Raw genomic sequence first — 18,598 nt, forward strand, 5'->3', positions numbered from 1 at the left:
CAGGACTTCTCCTTGAGTCTGTATTGAGAAAGAAAAAGACAAACTCATGAAGGTCACCCTCTGGCAATGTCTCCCTATCTTCTTAAATAAATTTCACCAGTGACTAGAAGTAATATTGAATGGCTTGGTCTTAATAAGAAATTCAAAGAATATTCTTCTGTTGATTAACTAAAAAGGAACAAGGGATTTTCTGCCATAGTAATATTCACCATGCAACATCTGGAAGCAGCCACATTCACCAAGACACAGAAGCCTAGAGAATGAGGGTCAAGGCTGCACCTGTTGCAACGTCTACTTGACTTCCTACTCCCATTTAGGGTGCTGGCCCATAAAATGGGTAGTTGCTATGGGACTGACAGATAGGAGCAGAGTAATCCAGGAGGTACATGGATAGTCTTAACTAAGAATGTGACTATTGGGAGCCTAGTGGTAGGGCTTGGATACCTAAAAATCAAGTTGCTACTAGGCTAGATGCCCTCGGAAATAGTCAAGTCAACTATAATAATAATTGGAGTGCCTACCATCTGACAGACTCTTTGCAAACATTATTAATAAAACAACTCCACAAGATCAGAATGATTGTCCCCATCTTGCAAATTAGAAAACTGAAGGCCAAGAAATTAAGTCATTTACCAAGTACATGTAGTTAGTACAGTGCAGAAAAAGCATAACCCAAATAGGCCAGTCTGACATCCAAGTCCATGTACCAGACTTCCTCACAAACCCACTTACCTGAAGCGTAGAACTGCAAACGTATCTTTATGCATCCATGCGAACTTTTTATACACTTGGATCTGTTTTATGTGTACAGTCTTTAGAAACAAAAACACAGAAATCATCTAAGAAGGTGGTCATATTTTACATAGTACATATCAAGACATTATCTGAGAAATTATTTTGTGTCACTTTCTGGATGTAATATCCAATCTGTATGATACAATGTAGATTACACCACAATGGAATTTTTGATGGTGTTCATAGAACAAGAAGAAGGAAATTTTAAATCACTCCAGAAAATAAAGGATAGATAAATAAATAACTATGAGACAGAGTCCCTACTTATAAGATAGTTTCACACAGAGGGGGCAAGGCATAAAAAAATTAAATTAAAAAAATACTAAATAGCATGTAAGTCAGCTAGCTTTCAACTGCACTTAACATAAGAGCCAATTAAATGTAGCAATTAACATAAGAGCCAATTAAACTAAGGTGTTGCATTTCCAATTCTAGCAACATGGATGACTAAGTACTATGGCTAACACTACCATTGTCAACAATAGACAACACTGAATAAAATATTTTTAGTCTTCTAAATGACAAGCTGAGTATTCCAATTAGTAATACATATTCAGAGCGAAAAAAACACTGGGTGGAAATGGTGACCAGAGAGGAAGAACACAGAAGCTGCCTTTCACCTTGAAGGATTCACTGAACTGTATGAAGCTGAGCCATGAGAGTTTCAAGGCCTCACAGGCTGATTTGGCTTGGCTTTCTGTCCCCACACAAATCTCATGTTGAATTGGAGGAGGGGTCTGGTGGGAAGTGATTGAATCATGGGGGTGGATTTCCCTTTCGCTGTTCTTGTGATAGTGAGTGAGTTCTCACAAGATCTGATGGTTTAAAAGTGTGTGACACTTTCCCCTTGTTCTCTGTCTCTCTCCTGCCACCATGTGAAGAAGGTCCTTTCTTCCCCTTTGCCTTCCGCCATGATTGTAAGTTTTCTGAGGCCTCCCAGTCATGCTTTCTGTAAACCTGTGGAACTGCGAGTCAATTAAACCTCTTTTCTTCATAAATTACCCGGTCTCTAGTAATTCTTCATAGCAGTGTGAGACTGAACTAACACACAGGCCATAGAGGATAGAAGTCAATGACAAGCCATCCCAAGAGGTGAGGCACATAGAAGATGGTCCCACACAGAGCAGGAACTGCCTATCCCCAAAGAAACTATACCCTCAAAATTCATGTGGAGTAGAAAAACAAAACCAGATCTCCAAAAGGGAAATTTCAATCCTGGTGTTAAATATCAACCCTGAGAATTTTTGTATCTACCAGTTGGCCCTCATAGCAGCCCAAATTCCTACCTAAAAAATTCAACTTCACTCAGAATTTAAAATAGCCCCAGGCTGGTGATAGCTGCAGTTACCTGATACAAGGGCAAATCCTCCATGATGTAAGCTACCTTCAGCCTAAACTAAAAGGAATGATCACAGATAAGTTCAAAAAAATATGAGTTCATAATACAAACAAAAGAGATACAGAACACATACGGGAACAACATATGCTAGAGGCAGAAAGATCAGTTGGCAGAATCAGATCTGCAAGACTTCAGCTATTAGAACACTCTGATGCATCTTGCTATAAGTATAATACAACATAGTATAATATAAAGAATAAATGAAGGCATTGAAAACATAAGAGCACCACACTATAAAAATCTCCAAGTAGATTTGAAAAAACTGTATCATAGTTGACAAAAGAACTAGTGAACTAGAAGATGAATCTGAAAAAAAATTATCCAGAATAGAAAACAGAGTCAAAAAGATGAAAAATATGAAATAAAATTGAGTCATGGAAGAAAGAATGAAAGGGACTAAAAATAAACCTCTAATGGGAGGGTGTTTTTAAGGGAGAGGAGAGAGAGTAGAGGCAATATTTGAAGATATAATAGCTAAGAATTTTCCAGAACTGATAAAAAGATACCAATCCACAGATTGGAGAATTCCAATGAATTTCAAACAAGATACATAAAACACAGCTAAACAAATTATATTGAAACTGTAGAACAGAAAAGAAAAAGAAAAGCTTTTTTTAAAAACACCCTAATGAAAGGCAGAGGAATGGCAATTGGACTGTGAGCTGACTACGCAGCAGCAATAATGTGGACAAGAAGATAATGGATTGATAACCAAAGTGGCAAATGCATGCTTAAATCTAAACAAATGCAGACTATAAACACAATAATAAAAAGGACTTGTGTGGTAAAGAAAAACAGCAATGATATCACATAAGTTAAGGAGACAGAAAGCAGTGAAATGTTCTACCATCATTATGTTGTCTAAAGGAAAATAAAGACATTGGCTAATTTTAGACTTAGGTGACTTAAATATACATATTTATGTTACGGGTTGAATTGTGTCCACCAAAAAGATATGTTCAAGTCTTAACTCCCGATACCCATGAATGTGACCTTATTTGGAAATAGGGTCTTTGCAGATGTTGAGATGAGGTCATACTGAGTTATGGTGGGCCCTAATACAGTGACTGGTATCCTTAAAAGAAGAGAGAAATTTGGACACACGGACAGGAAGAAAATGTCACTTGGTGACGGAGGCAGAGATTGGAGTGATACATCTACAAGTCAACTCGTTTTATTACGAGTCTAGCAAAATCTTGATTCAAAAACTTGTCGAGGGCAGAAGGACAAAAGAAATTACAGCCCAGTATTTCTCAGGGACACAGATGCAAATATCCTAAGGAAAATATCGGTGAACAATAGAACAATGCATAAAAGAGAAAATATATTACAAACAAGTTGGTTTTACCCCAGGAATGAAAACTTAGTCTAATATTAGAAAATCAGAAAATATAGTTTACCACATTAAAAATTAATGGAAAGAATTATACAATTACCTCAACAGATGCAGAAAAAGTATTTGATAAATCTCATAACAGCAACTTTTAGCAAACTAGAACTTCTTAACCTAGTAGAGAATATCTATAAAAATTTGACCCCAGCAATCCCATTACTTGGTATATACCCAAAGGAATATAAATCATTCTATTACAAAGATAATGCACACATGTGTTCATTCCAGCACTATTTACACTAACAAAGACATGGAATCAACCCAAATGCCCAACCATGATAGACTGGATAAAGAAAATGTGGTACACATACACCATGGAATACTATGCAGTCATAAAAAGGAACAATATCATGTCCTTTGCAAGGACATGGATAGAGGTGGAAGCCATTATCCTCAGCAAACTAATGCAGGAACAGAAAACCAAACATCATGTTTTCTCACTTATAAGTGGGAGCTGAAAGATGAGAACACATGGACACAGGGAGGGGAACAACACACACTGGGACATGTGGGGGATGAGGTAAAGGGAGGGAGAACATCAGGAAAAATAGTTAATGTATGCTGGGCTTAATACCTAGGTGACGGGTTGATGGGTGCAGCAAACCACCATGGCACATGTTTACCTATGTAACAAACCTGCACATCCTGCACATGTACCCCAAAACTTAAAAATAAAAATAAAGAATATCTATAAAAACCTATAGCAAACTTTACACTTAATGATAAAACACTGAAAGTGGCCGAGCATAGTGGCTCATGCCTGTAATCCCAGCACTTTGGGAGGCTGAGGTAGGTGGATCACTTGAGGTCAGGAGTTTGAGACAAGCCTGGCCAACATGGTGAAACCCTGTCTCTACTAAAAATACAAAAATTAGCCAGGCGTGGTGGCGGGTGCCTGTAGTCCCAGCTACTCAGGAGGCTCAGACATGAGAATCACTTGAACCCATAGGACAGAGGTTGCAGTGAACCAAGATTACGCCACTGCATTCCAGCCTAGGCGACAGAGCAAGACTGACTGGAAAAAAAAAAAAAAAGAACACCAAAAGCATTCACTTTAAGATTAGGAAGAAGACAAGAGTTCCTGTACTTCCACTCTTACTCAACATTGGTTGGGTATCCTAACCAGCGTAGTAATGCAAGAAAAAAAAATAAAGAATCAAAAGGAAGAAACAAACAGTCATGTTTACAGATGATGTAATTGTCTATGTAAAAGATTAAATAATAACCTATAAGAGAGTTAATAAAAGAGTTAATAATAAGAGAGTTTAGCAAAGTTGAACAATACAAAATCAAGGTATAAAAATCTATTGCATTTCCATTCACTATCAACAAAAAGGAAATATTTAATGAATACGTACCATATATAATAGCACTAAAACATATAAAGTCCCTAATAATAAACTTATTAGAAGATGAGCAATACCTTTCTGATAAAACTATAAAACTTCATTTTAAAAAAAAGGCTAAATATCATATTAACAGATTAGAAAATTCAGTATCATAAAAATGTTAATTATCAGGCCAGGCGTGGTGGTATGCCTGTAATCCAGGCACTTTGGGAGGCCAAGGCGGGCAGATCACGAGGTCAGGAGTTCAAGACCAGCCTGACCAACACAGTGAAACCCCGTCTCTACTAAAAATACAAAAATTAGCCAGGTGTGGTGGCGTGCACCTGTAATCCCAGCTACTAGGGAGGCTGAGGCAGGAGAATCGCTTGAACCCAGGAGGTGGAGGTTGCAGTGAGCTGAGATCGCACCACTGCACTCCAGCCTGGGTGACAGAGTGAGACTCTGTCTCAAAAAAAAAAAAAAAAAAAGTTAATTCTCATCACACCAATCCATGGTTTGAATGTAACACTAATCAAATTCCCAAAAGATACTCTTTTTCAGATCTTGACTACATGATTCTAAACAGAAATATGGAAGAGCAAAGGGCTAAGAATAGCCAAGAAAGCAATAAAGAAGAACAAGTGGGAGGTGAAGGGGCTTATCTTACCAGATATCAAAAATTATTACAAGGCTTTAAGATACTGGTATTGGTGAAGGGATAGGCAGTTTTCACACATATGGAAACCTGATACGATGGAGCTGGTAAGATAGATCACTGAAGAGGACAGACACCAGTAAATACTCCTAGGATAATTGGTTAACTGTATTAAAAAAATAATAAAAGCTGCACACGGGAGTGTGCACCTGTAGTCACAGCTACTCAAGAGACTGAGGCAGGAAGATCACTTCAGTCCAGGAGTTCAAAGGCAGCCTGGGCAATGTAACAAGACCTCACCTCAAATAATAATCATAGTAATAATAAACTGGACCTCTTTCCTCACACCAGTTCCAGGTGGATTATAGATTTAACTGTGAAAGGCAAAATTATAAAACTGTTAGAAGATAATGTGTACTCAAAGTAAGGATTTATTTAACAAGACACAAAAAGCAGAAGCCATAAAAGAAAATAATAAATTTGAGTAACTTAAAATTAAGAAATTCTATTCAACAAAAGGCACAATAAAATGAGTCAAAAATTGAGTCTTCACTGAAAGATCTTTGTAGGTTATATAATTTTTAAAGAATTCACATCTAAAATATATAAAGAACTTCTAAAAATAAATAAGTAAAATTCATGGAATCCAATAGAAAAAAAATAGGAAAAACAGGCAAAAAAATTAAGTATTTCAGAGAAGGAAGCCAAATAGCTAATGAACATACAAAAATATAATCATATAAATACAAATTAAAATCTCAGTGAAATATTTCACAACAACATATTGTCAAAAATTTCAAAGTCAGACAGCAAGGATTCTCAAGGATGTAGAACAAGAGAACACTTATTTCCATGGAAAGAAGATAAATAAATATAAGCATCTTGGGAATCACTTCATCCTTAGCAGGGTTGAAAAGTACCTTCCTGCAGCCCAGCAATTCCATCTTTAGGGAAGCCTTCCTTAGCTCTGAACCAGAGTTGACTGGGCCAGGGGGTGACACGCTCCAGGGCTATTACTGCCCAGGCCCTGCCCAGTCACCCCAAGGGCCAGAGGGAATCAGTATCTCCACACCCCTGTAACCCATTTGCAGCACGGCAATGTGCAAAGCACATCACTCAAGAAATGCTGCCCTAGAGAAACACTCTCACATGTTCACCATAGGAAATAGGAGACTGCCGGTCATAGTGGTGCAAGCCTGTCATCCCAGTACTTTGGGAGATCAAGATGGGAGGATCGCTTCAGCTCAGCAGTTTGAGATCAGTCTAGGCAACGTGGCGAAACCCATCTCTATGAAAAATATAAAAATTAGCTGGGCACAGTGGTGTGTGCCTGTAGTCCCAGCTGCCTGGAAGGCTGAGGTGGGAGGATCGCTTGAGCCTGGCAAGTTGAGGCTGCAGTGAGCCGAGATCACATGAATAACCAGACCCTGGAAAGAAGAGAGGGAGAGGGAGAGAGACAGAGAAAAAAGGAAGGAAGGGAGGAAGAGAAAAGAGAAAGAAAGAGAGGAAGGAAGAGAAAGAAAGAAAGGAAGAAAGAAAGAGAAAGAAAGAAAGAGCAAGGGAGGGAGGGAGGAATGAAGGAAAGAAAGAAAGAGAGAAATGGAGGGAGGGAATGAAAGAAAGGAAGGAAGGAAGGAGGAGGGAAAGGAAGGAAGGGAGGGAGAGAAAGAGAAAGAAGAAAGAAAGAAAAGACAAAAGAAAGAAGGAAAGAAAGAGAGAAAGAACGAAAGAACAGTGGTTTGTGCCTATAATCCCAGCACTTCGGGAGGCCGAAGCAGAAGAATCACTTGACCCAGGAGTTTGAGAGCAGCCTGGACATCATAGCAAGACTCTGTCTCTATTTTTTTTATTTGGAAAAAATAATAATAAAATTTTAAAAATAAAAAAGAATAGTCAGGAGTCATGGTGCTCTCCTGTAGCTACTCAGGAGGCTGAGGTGGGAGGATCGGCTTGAACTCAAGAGTTTGAGGCTGCAGTGAGCTATGATCATGCCACTGGACCTTAGTCTGGGCAACAGAACAAGATCCTGACTCTAAAAAAAAAAAGAGAGGGAGAGAAAGAGAGGGAGAAATACAGAAAGAATAGAAAACTCTAGAAACAATCAAAATATCCATTAACAGAAGAGTCATGTAGCAGAATATAGCAGTAAAAGCAAATAAATTGCAATAACAACATGAATGGATCTGAGAAACATAATGTCCAGCATAAACAAGTTAAAAAAAATACGCAGTATGATACCATGTATACAATATTGAAGACCAGGCAAAATTAATAATATACTTTTAAGAATACAAATACATGTGAGAAAAAAAACATTTAAAAACAAATGAACTGAAAACACATACACAAAGCCAGAGAATGACGTACACAAATTTTACAGGGATGGAAATTTTGTTAGGGGAAGCAGGAGCTTCCATCCCCTTATTACCTTCAATACCCATTATTGCCTTTGGGAGACCGCAAGGGTAATGGTAATATTATTTTCTTATGCTAGGCTTTGTGTGAATGCGTGTTCATATATTGTTATTCTCTGTATTTTATAGATTTAATGCTATTTAATGCTTAACACAAATTATTAATAAAACTCCACAAAGTATCTATGACAACTCTACAAAAAAGCCCAGGGTTAGGCTGGATCCAGAGCTGGCTCTTCAGTGGCACAATGACATCATCCAGGATCAAGATCCTCTCCACACTTCTGCTCACTTTGCAATCCTCAATTTATCAACAGTCTTTCCTTCTGCTCACAAACTGACCACAGAACTTCCAAATGTTACAAAAACCCAGGAATATACGCAGCAAAGAAGGAGGGTCTCCATCCATGCATTTATTAGTGAGACAACCCTTCTACAGAAGACGTCCCCTCAGTGCCATTGACCAGGATTTGGGGCACGCGTCCATTCCTAAACGAATCCTGGGCAAAGAATACTGGATCTTCATGACTGGCTTAGAACACTGATTCTCAAAGTTTGGTCCTTGGGCCATCAGCATCAGCATTCCCTCAAAACTTGATAGAAATGCCCTACCCAAGACCTATGGAATCAGATATTCTGGGGGTGCAGCTCAGCAGCCTGTGTTTAAATACATTCCCCAAGTGAATCTCATGCATGCTAGAGTTTGAGAACACTGGCTTAGGCTTAGACTAATTCAAACTTAAACTCTGAAGCTAGAGATATGATCACATTCCTGAGGACACAGGATGGAAAGTGAACACCTAATCAAATGTGGGGCTGTCACAGGAAAGAAAGACGTTTGCCATAGAGTCTCCCTGAAGAATCCTTCAGGACATCAGAGAAGGGTTAGAGGCCTCAAGCAAAGCGAAATGTGACTTGACTCAGCAGGATGAGAGAAGTTCATAGGAATGGGAAGGAAGGGCATTTCAAAAAGTAGAAAGAAAATGAGAAAGTCGCTATAGTTCCTTTAGCCCAGAGCCACTTAACTAATTGGGATTCATTTGTTGCAGATAAAGTAAAAATTCATTTCCCCAAATGTCAATCTAATAATATAAAAGCCCCCAACACCTTCTTTTTCAATTATAAATATGCCTAAAGGGAAATTATAATGTTAAAGTACCACAGTGTGAACAAAGCGACTAATTCCCCTGTGGTTATTTTTCATGTTTAGATTAATTTAGGGAGACTCTGCATTACCCATGTCAGAATTTCTCTGTACACCTAAATTATCATCACTATTTTCCTCAAACATGTTCTAACAACAATATCTGGAGTCATATTTTTAAGTACTTTGAGGGTTTTCCAATGTGAATAAGAAATGAATATCAAAAGGTGGCAAATAAATAAGTTAAAGACAAATAACAGACCAGAGGGAATATCTGCAACATGTAGAAAAGGAAAGAAGTTAATATTCATAATATATACAAAGATCCTACAAATAAGAAAGAAAAAGAAACAAAATTCAATTAAAAATGAGAAAGGATGTAAACAGGTCATCCATTTATTCATTCACTCAACTACCCATTTTTTTTAATTCCATATCATTTGCATCCTGGCTCCACCCTTCCTAGTTGTGTGACCTGGGACAGTTTGTTTAAATTCTCTACAGCTCAGTTTTCCCACCAGCCATAAGCAGATAATAATAGTACCTGTTTCATAGGGTCTTTGTAAGTATCAAAACAGTAAATATACGTTAAAGCACAAGAAGCCTCAGAAATGCTAGCTATCAAGTTATTATCTTATATATTATAAGACAGGCACTCTTCTAGGCATGGCAATTCTCAAAAGAAGAAAAATAAATAGTCAGAAAATAGCAAACAATGCTTACTATCAACAATATGCACAGATTTGTGGGGATATAGCATTCTCATGCTTCATCAGTGTAAACTCAGAGCAAAGATTGTGGAACAAGTGAATAGCATCAACTTTAAATGTAGATACAACGTGATGCCAGAATGCTACCCATAGGACTTTACTTGAAGATACTCAAAAAAGCATGAAAATGTTTATCACCATATTTTTACAACAGAAAAGAATACTGGAAATATCCTAAATGTCCATATATGGGGACTGGTAAAAGAAATATGGTACATTTAAATTATGGGAAATCTATTAACAAAATAAGATAGATGTATATATACTGATATGAAGACACCTTCAAGATATAATATTAAGTTTTTCAAATGAGTGTAACATGATCCTTTTGTGAACATCTTAAAGGGTTTACACATATATTGCATATGCATGAACATTTCTTGGGAAAGAAAATATCACTGTGGGAAAAAGAACTAAAAAGATCAGGGATGGTGCGGAGTTATTTCCATTTTTCCTTTTTATACTACTGGAATTTTTCTATAGCTATTCTTTTTAATGTGGTGAGATTATGAGTTGTCTTTTTTCTTCTTTATTTTTACAGGGTTTTTTAAATCTAATACTTAAAAAAAGCACAGGTGCTTATCTCACAATTTTTAAGGGTCAGAAATTCAAGAGTGGCTTATTAGGATGGCAGGATGCTTCTAGCTCAGGATCTTTCATGAGGCTGCAGTCTCAGCTGAAGGCTTGGTTGAGGCCAGAAGACTTGATTGCAAGGTCACCCACGTGTCCATCAGCCAGAGGCCTCAGTTCTTCACCAAGTGGGCCTTTTCATAGGTCTGCTCACAATATGGCAGCTGGTTTTCCCCAGAGCAAGTGTTCTAAGAGAGAGAGCAAGAGAACAAGTAGGAAGCCACAGTGGCTTTCATGAAATGGCCTCTGAAGTTATATTCCATCACTTCTGCTTTATTCTATTCATTAGAAGTGAATAGTATCCATGAGTTTGCAGCCATTTCAAAAGCACAAACGACAGAAGAGGAATATTTATGAGTTAAATATAGAAAGAAAGAGAAGTAGGATTTGATGTATTGAAGTAGATTTGTGAAAAGAACACTAACCTTGAATCAGGAGAGCTGGGGTTTATTTCACCACATACAGCAAGTACTTAATAGATGTTTGGGACCAGGCACAGTGGCTCATGCCTGTAATCCCAGCACTTTGGGAGGCAGAGGAAGTCAGGTCCCTTGAGGTCAGGAGTTTGAGACCAGCCTGGCCAACATGGTAAAACCCTGTCTCCACTAAAAGTACAAAAATTTGTCGGGTGTGGTGGTGCATGACTGTAGTCCCAGCTACTTGGGAGGCTGAGGCAGGAGAATTGCTTGAACCCGGGAGGCAGAGGTTGCAGTGAGCCGAGATTGTGCCACTGCACGCCAGCCTGGGCAACAAACTGAGACTGTGCCTCAAAAATAAATAAATAAATAAAATAAAAATAAGTAAATAAGTGTTTAGTAAGTGTTCTTTAAATGAATGAAGGTAGAAATTACAGCTTTTCTGAGACTGTTTTCAAGTCTTTGGCTATGTGCATAAGAGCAGTTACCACATTACAAAGGCTCTCCAGAGAGTTGGGTGGGATAATGGGTATCAGAGGTCTTTGTAAATTTAACATTTGTAGCCAAATTTTGCAAGGACACAAATTTGGCCTGAGAAAGGAGGAAGAGGCTCTGGCATACTGGAGTCCTTGCCCATGCCAAGTGTCTTTTCTGCATGGCAGGGTCCCAGGACCTGGGGCAGCAGTCTGATTCCAGCTCCCCATCTGAACTCTATCTCAGCCCAGCCCAGACTCCTTGCAATGTCTTACTTCCAGTTGTTGCTAAAAATCTGATACATTTTATTTTATGACAGCACTAAACTCATTGGTCTTCCCTATCTTGATAAATAGCAACTCAATTTTTCCCATCACTCAGGCCAAAACTTGGAGTCATTCCCAACATCTCTCTCTATATCACTCCTCACATCCAATTGATCAGTAAATCCTTCTAATTATATCCAGCATCCAGCTTATCACACTTCTATCACTACCGTGCTATCCAAGCAGTCCCCCCACCCCACCCCCAACCAAACATGTCACCTGGTACACCAACATGATTTCTCTCTAAAGAGAAATCTCTTTTCAACAAGCCATTTGCCTGGATCTAACATCCAAGTCTGAATACAATTTCTGACCCTGCCACCAGTATCATTTTGCAACATTTTCCACAGACTATATAATCTAATATTATATGATGAGTAGGCGTGATGCAGGCCTGGTGGCACCACACTGCAGCCATGTCATAACGACCAGTCTGTGAGCATATTTGTCTCCTGCGTCACAAGACCCAGGTCTGACTAGGGTCTACCATGACAAGCAACACTTGGAACTACTAAGCTGTATGTGACAGGAAGGGGAAACACCATCAAACACTGAAGTTTATAAAACAGAAAAAGTGAGTATACATGATCCTCTATGATATCACACCATTGAATTAACCTATCCTGAAACTGCCAGACTTCTTGTGTCAGATAATTAAACTCTTATTGCTTAAACCACTTATTAGTTTTTCTGTTGCAGCCAAAAACATCCTTCATCCTTATCAATACATCTGCTATTGGTAAGTGTTCATTAAATGAACAGCTAAAACTAGAAAGGATTATGGCAATTTAAAAAAAATCAAATACAGTTAGTCAGTTAAAATGCAATAATAAAACTATTCCAGAAACACAATAGAGAAATAGGATACATGATGCTACTAAAAATCTCAGATTAGATAGTCATTAATATTAAATCTAAAGTTCCTGACTCCAGAGGGAAAAAAGAAGAATACCGACATTTTAGGAGAGAAAAACGTTTTCCTGATACTAATCCTATGCGAAATCTACCATGAGAAGATAAGGAATACAGAATAACATAATAGAGGTAATGTTTCTATGGCAAAGATTGTTCATGCTCGCCAAATATCCATGTGTTCCATATCCCAGACCCCATGAATCCCAGTGGGATCATGTCACTAATTCTTAACAATGGAATGTGAGCTAAAGTGATGTATCATTTGTGATCCAGGAAGGATGCACTTCTCCACACCTTCTGGATCTCCTGTCCATACAGCTGGAAACAAAATGCTCTCAAGATGACAGTTTCCAAATAAAAGCAACTTGGATCCCTGAGCTGTCACTTGATGGAAAGCCAAGCAGGAGACCAACCCAATCTACATCAGATTGTGATACTAAAAAGAAATAAATCTTGTTGTGTTAAGCCACTGAGATTTTCAGGTTTATCTGTTCCACTGAATAGCTCAGCTTAGCCTGGCTACTACAGTATCCATCAATAACTTTACACTCTACTTAAGATTTTGGAATCAAGAATGCCATTTGGAAGAGACAGATGGTTGAGGTTTAATTCTTCTAAGTTGAACACATCCTTCCTTTTCATAACAATCCTAGTTCCTCTTCCAAACACAATGCAGAAATGCACACCATGATTTGGTATCTTCTTGAGTCCAGTAATTATCCTATCTCTCTAAGAGCTGTCCTTTCTCAGGGAACTCTTGTTCACATCCGTTCTGTTTCATCCTTTCAATGCAGCATTTAAGAAGCTGAAAACAGAGAAAGAAGACAAGGATAAGTTTAAAACACCAACTTAGTGATGGTAAGAAAAAGAACATCACTGAAAGGTTATATATATATTGCGAGAGTCCTCTTTTTTCAGCACTAAAAATCATATCAATTGTATCATTTCAAATGCTCTGGAATTCAGTAATCCATTACTATAAAGAGTGTGCCAAACCAAAAATATCTGAGATCTCCAAATGAGCACTTTCTTGACTAGAAAAATCCTGGGCACCTACATCATCTCAAATGTATAAAAATAAACTGTGAAAGAGTAAAACACTGGGGGAGGAAGGCAAATACTTTTTTTATCATTTCAGGTGCCAATCTGTAGATTTTTCTACCTCTGCCTTTCTGAGTATAATGCATGGACTGATCCGAGTTTCCCTGAGCTGCTCCAGCACTCAACCTGGGGAGGTTTCACACTGAGTCATCCTTCCTATTAGGCTGCTTAGGGAGGGAATGACTGGGATTCCCAATGTAATCTGAGCACCCTTTACTGCCACTTATACCCAAGATGCTATATCCCAAAATGATAACTAATTTCCTGTGTGGACCCTGAATCTCTCCCCCTACCCTAAGTTTTTATCATTAAGTTCCTGCTTTTGACTTTATAGGATCTATTCTTTGGTCCCTATTTCAAGCTATTGTTCCTAAGATTATTCTTACTAGTCCTGCCCCCACTCCAAAATACCCTGGTCCCTAAAGTTGGTGCCTATGACCAAGTATGTTTAATAATACTGAGTATTTGTCATATATCAATAATAAATACATGATGTCTTATCATTTAAGGTAGGGGTCACCAACCCCCAGGCCACAGACCAGTACCAGTCCATGGCCTGTTAGGAATTGGGCTGCTCAGCAGGAGGTGAGTGGCAGGTGAGTGAGCAAAGCTTCATCTGTATTTACAGCTGTTCCCCATGGCTCCCATTACTGCCTGAGCTCCGCCTCCTGTCAGATCAGCAGCAGCATTAGATTCTCATAGGAGCACAAGCCTTATTGTGAACTGTGCCTGTGAGGAATCTAGGTTGCACACTCCTTATGAGAATCTAATACCTGATGATCTGTCACTGTCTCCCATCACCACCAGATGGGACCGTCTAGTTACAGGAAACAAGCTCAGGGCTCCTACTGATTCTACATTATGGTGAGTGGTATAATTACATCATTTTATATTACAATGTAATAATAATAGAAATAAAGTGCACAATAAATGTAATGCACTTGAATCATCCCAAAACCATGTCCCTGCACCCCACCTCCCCAGTCCATGGAAAAATTGTCTTCCACCAAACTGGTCTCTGGTGCCAAAAAGGTTAGGGACCACTGATTTAAGGAATCAAAGAAAAATTATTTCTAAAAGTTAAAAAACTTTTTTTAAAAGACTGAAGCCGCAAAGTATAAAGTCAGTTTGTTTTAAAGGATATTCTAGACATAATGATCAGGCCATAAGCAAACTGGTTTTCCTACAGAATCTTTAAATTGTCACAACCACACATTAAGGTAGGTGCTATCATATTAGCCCTACTCTGTAAAAGAGGAAACCAAAAACTAAAGAAGTTAGGTAACTTGTCCAGAGTTTCCACGTTAGGAAGTGGCAAAGTCACTGCTGTCTGACACTATTTAATTTAAGGAATCAAATGTTCCAAGTTATAATGGGTTTCAATAAATTACTGTACTGTCCAGAGGCAAGCCAATGAAAGTGCTTAATGGGTTGACAGAGCACAGGATGTTCCTGTACTATCTAGAGCCTCCCAGGATTAGGGGGTAGAACGGCACCTGCTCGAGAGAGACACGTGTGTGTGTGTGTGTGTGTGTGTGTGTGTGTGTGTGTGTGTGTGTGTGTGTATGATGGCGGAAGTGGAGAAGAAGGTCCAGCCACGAAGGCGTTATCCATGTCAGTCCATAAATGAGCAGCTAGGATACAAAAGCAGAACCTAAAGGTAATTTTTCCATCAGTAAATCAAGAAGGACAGATCTACACTTCAGAACTTTTGTCATCAGCCAAAAGTTTAGGGAAGCTAATCTAAGAGCTGAGGACATGCACAAAGGAATCCTACTTACGTGATGCCTGGACTGCTAGGACTGGGGTTGGGAGAAGAGGGTCAGAAGGGCTTTTTAAAGGAGTTTCCTCAGCTGCTGACCATTCTCAGTGCTGGACAGATCCAGCCTCCCTTCCCATATTCCCACACTCTCCCTCCAGAATCAGAGTTAAATCAATCTGATCTTTGGAAGGTTCATTATTATTTTAAAACTACACTGTGGTGTCTTCAGAATAAGGGGGAAAGTGGAGGTTCCAGTTCTTTGCACAGGTAGGAAAAGAGAGGAAGATCTAAACTAAAATACTCTATTTGGTCCAAGATAAATATACTCACACACTCATTTACTTAAGCAATATGTGATGTTATAAACTAGATTGAACATCAATTCTCAAATCATGCATTGGATAAGAGCACCCTCATCAGGCCACAACTAATTTATTGAGTTATAGTAACTGTGCTAAACTATCATTTGGCTTCCAAAACGAGAAAGTGATGCAATAATAAGTGAAAATTGCAGAGGCATATGCCAACTGTCTCAAAATTGTCCCCCAAAGTCATCTTACCCAATTAATAAAGGCAATTGCTAGACAATGTCAGGTGTATTCATAGGGAAAAGAACATTAAGGTCAAAATGTTTTTGTTGAAGTTCTACCACTAACTGTGTGACCTTCACAAGTTGATGAACCTCTGTTAGCCTCTATTTACTCATCTCTAAAATGCGCATGACCTTATTAAGTCTGCCTCACTAGGATCAAATAAGATACATTTCAAAGTCCTATGAAGTAAAATATAAAGCACTTAATAAAACAATTATAAATTCAGGTATTATCAGTATTATTTTTACTGAATATGATATAGCATAAAGAATCACCTCATTTTGTTCACATCACAAAAATAACACTTGACAAAAAAAGACATTTGTTATTTCTGTGTTATAGGTATCCACATTCTTTAAAAGGTGAATAACGTAATTACAAGAAAAAAGCACTGGCTGTGCAGAGGATCTTATAAAGATGTGCAGTTCAGACTCATGTCTTAAATGATTTACTTTTTAACTCCTTGTCACGGCTCTGGATCATTTAAATTGGAGGAGAGTATCAACAAAGATTCATTTAAGTACCACAGGTAGGGCACTGTGCTAGGCTTTCAAAGAAATACACTAATTTTGTATGTAGATCTTAGATCCTTGGAGACACCTCAAGAAGTCATCTACTATACAGAGTAAGTTTCCCTTACAGCTCCTGTCTCAGAGAAAGATCTCAAAGGATAAAATATGTTAATTACGGTGACCCCTAGAAAGTGTAGTTAAAGGTAGAACCTTCATGTCTGTATTGTTAGAAAGTTTTAAATAATAAATACATGGTGTTTTGACATTTAAGGAATCAAACAAAAATGACTTGTAATGCTAATAGACATATTTTAAAGAATGAAGCCAGAAAGTATAAAGTCAAAGGCTTAGGTTCCAAGAACATTCTGGAGATAATCATGTGCAGCCTGAAGCAAGTCTTCAGACTCCTGCACTTGCATTTCACCTCTAAGAAATTTGCAAAACTAGTGACCGTGCCATTATGACTTTAGTGCTCTTCTGCATAGTTTTAAGTGAAACATCTAAATTTTTATTATAAATATAATTAGTTTAAAAGGATAATTTTTGGCGTGCTGTAAGTATTGGTGTCTTAACATGTGTACAATTGAATCTAAATATAGCAATTTGAGACTCATTATCACTCATTAAAAAACAAGCTCTTGGCCAGGCGCAGTGGCTCACGCCTGTAATCCCAGCACTTTGGGAGGCTGAGGAGGGCGGATCACTTGAAGCTAGGAGTTCAAGACCAGCCTGGCCAACATGGTGAAACCCAATCTCTACTAAAAATACAAAAATTAGGCCAGGCACAGTGGCTCACGCCTGTAATCCCAGCACTTTGGGAGGCCGAGGCGGGTGGATCAAAAGGTCAAGTGTTCAAGACGAGCCTGATCAACATGGTGAAACCCTGTCTCTACTAAAAATACAAAACTAAGCCGGGCGTGGTGGTGCGTGCTTGTAATCCCAGCTACTCAGGAGGTTGAGGCAGGAGACTAGCTTGAACCTGGAAGGTGGAGGTTGCAGTGAGCCAAGATCACACCAGTACACCCCAGTCTGGGCAACAGAGCGAGACTCCATTTAAAAAAAAAAAATAGCTGGGAGTGGTGGCACATGCCTGTAATCCCAGCTACTCAGGAGGATGAGGCAGGAGAATCACTTCAACCCAGGAAGCAGAGGCTGCAGTGAGCCAAGATCATGCCACTGCACTCCAGCCTGGGCGACAGAGCAAGACTCCCTCTCGGAAAAAAAAAAAAAAAAAAAACCTCTTCTTTAAAAGATGAAAATTCTTCATTTTTCTCCTTTAACTCTGAACCACTTAGGGTTCACTACAAGAAACAGAAACCACTCAAGGCATTTTAAGCAAAAAGAGATTTAATATAGAGAATTGGGTTTTTACAAAATCACAGAGCAAGCTCTAGGCTTCCAAAAGTCCAGCATAGGTAAATGCACAGAGACAGAAAGTAGGTAAGTGGTTGCCTAGGGATGGGGGCAGAGGATGGGAGATAGGGGTTATGAGTGTGATGGGGGAGATGAGGAGTGACTGCTAAAAGAGTACATAGTTTATTGGAACATAGGCCTGTTCATTCATTTATGTATTGCCTATGGCCGCATTCACATTGCAATGGGAGACCTGAGTAATTACAACAGAGGCTGTATGACCCTCAAAGCCTAAAGTATGTACTATTTTGTCCTTTAAGAAAAAGTTTGAGAAATAAAATGTGGCACATATACACCATGGAATACTATGCAGCCATAAAAAATGATGAGTTCATGTCCTTTGTAGGGACATGGATGAAATTGGAAATCATCATTCTCGGTAAACTCTCTCAAGGACAAAAAACCAAACACTGCATGTTCTCACTCATAGGTGGGAATTGAACAATGAGAACACATGGACACAGGAAGGGGAACATCACACTCTGGGGACTGTTGTGGGGTGGGGGGAGGGGGGAGGGATAGCATTAGGAGATATACCTAATGCTAAATGACGAGTTA

General features: G+C 38.7%; 1 long non-coding RNA gene across 1 annotated transcript in view; it reads right to left on the bottom strand.

Moving 5' to 3' along the window:
* Nucleotides 1–10,335: 10,335 nt before the first annotated feature.
* The window catches only part of LOC134758334 (uncharacterized), a 47,033-nt gene continuing 38,770 nt past the window's right edge, over nucleotides 10,336–18,598 (bottom strand). The window contains exons 2-3 of the long non-coding RNA XR_010133404.1: nucleotides 13,346–13,464; nucleotides 10,336–10,716 (exon numbers count right to left, since the gene is read on the bottom strand). This is a non-coding gene — a long non-coding RNA (uncharacterized lncRNA). The remainder of the gene's footprint in view (nucleotides 10,717–13,345; nucleotides 13,465–18,598) is intronic.

This window comes from Gorilla gorilla, chromosome 3 (genome assembly GCF_029281585.2).
Source record: "Gorilla gorilla gorilla isolate KB3781 chromosome 3, NHGRI_mGorGor1-v2.1_pri, whole genome shotgun sequence".
Lineage (NCBI taxonomy): Eukaryota > Metazoa > Chordata > Mammalia > Primates > Hominidae > Gorilla > Gorilla gorilla.